The sequence below is a fragment of the Etheostoma spectabile genome, chromosome 22 (genome assembly GCF_008692095.1).
Source record: "Etheostoma spectabile isolate EspeVRDwgs_2016 chromosome 22, UIUC_Espe_1.0, whole genome shotgun sequence".
In the NCBI taxonomy this organism is placed as follows: domain Eukaryota; kingdom Metazoa; phylum Chordata; class Actinopteri; order Perciformes; family Percidae; genus Etheostoma; species Etheostoma spectabile.
The window spans coordinates 11,511,500-11,512,939 of NC_045754.1; positions in this window are offsets into that span (position 1 = coordinate 11,511,500).

Here is a 1,440-nt window from a genome sequence, read left to right on the forward strand (position 1 = left end):
AGAAAACACAAAAAACTGAACCAAATACTGAACATATTTTGATTTAGGCAGTTATACAAAGGAGTAGAATCACATCACCTGTTCAACTGAGAATGTAGGAAATTTTACCAGAGGTGGCCAGCACCATGAGGAGATGATTTAGGCAAGAAAATACTTTTTGTCAAAAAATGACTTAGGCGATTATTTTAGGAAGGTGACGATATGCAAGGACTCCCTCTATTGCCATATTTCATGCAAAACAACTAAATCATTTTTTTAAAAAGCAGCCCAAATGTTGCATTTATTTTATTCTTAAAGAATCATGCAGCTACTGTGTGAGCAAAGACAAAGCCCTGCACGACACACAATATGTAACTCACTGCTGAGTGCAACAGTATTATTTCTTTAATAGCTTTTAACGCACACTGTTTCCATATCTTCATATTCTTAAGGAGGTATAATAAACTGTAGCCTGTAATTATTGTGCAAATATTGCTGAGAAAGTGTGAGGGAGCAGAATCTCGGTCTACACGTCTTTCTGCAGGCATAAGGAATCCCACACATCCCCTTTGTGCCCTTGAGGCCATCAAAGCCTACATTTAAAATGTTCCCTTAACATTAATTATGATATTCTGCAAGTCTCGGCGGGAAATTTTACATTTGATACAGTCTGTGTAATCGTTGTTTTCACCCAGTAATCTTTACATCTGAGCCATAATATAATAGCATGCAGAAGTGTGTAAACTGTAAAGGATGCTTCTCATTGGAGTAGAACTAAACCCCTGACATATGTTGGAAGGCTGCTGTTGTAGAGCTCAATTACCGTGTGCCAAAATATTCCAAATTTATATTTTGACAGCACTGTATCAGATGGTTGTCAAGTGTCAAATCACATCCTTAGGTGTCTATTTAAGTATTGTGGGGTCATGATTTAAAAGTAGGTGCTTATACTTACATAAATACACAAGATGGAAAATTAATAGTGTTTATACATATTTCACTCGAGTTTACAGATGTGCATCAGGGACTGTATTTCCGCATAATTCAAGATTATAGTGCCTTTAGTTTTGGTAACTTTAAGTACTGTGTCAGTATTTGTAGAATGCCATGAAAGCATGCTTATGTACGTAGCTGGGACGTGTCAACCTTTATCATTTCAGCAGTTGATTTTCACCCAAACGTTGGGTGCGACTCACTCTTGCAATGCAGTACACTAGAACCACAAAGATACAAATAAACATCCCATCTACTTGTCCATTACATCATGTATGTTATGTAAAATCTATGCATGCATGAACAAAATCACAAAAAAACACCAACACCTCGAACAGCAGTGTAGTTATGAGTCATTTGATGAAGCTTTGTGATGGGAAAAAAAAGAGGACCTCTGCTGTCTCTGTTTTCTGTGCCATCTCACACGCTGCCACTCATGATAAATGAACACATTCCTGCTCCCCTATA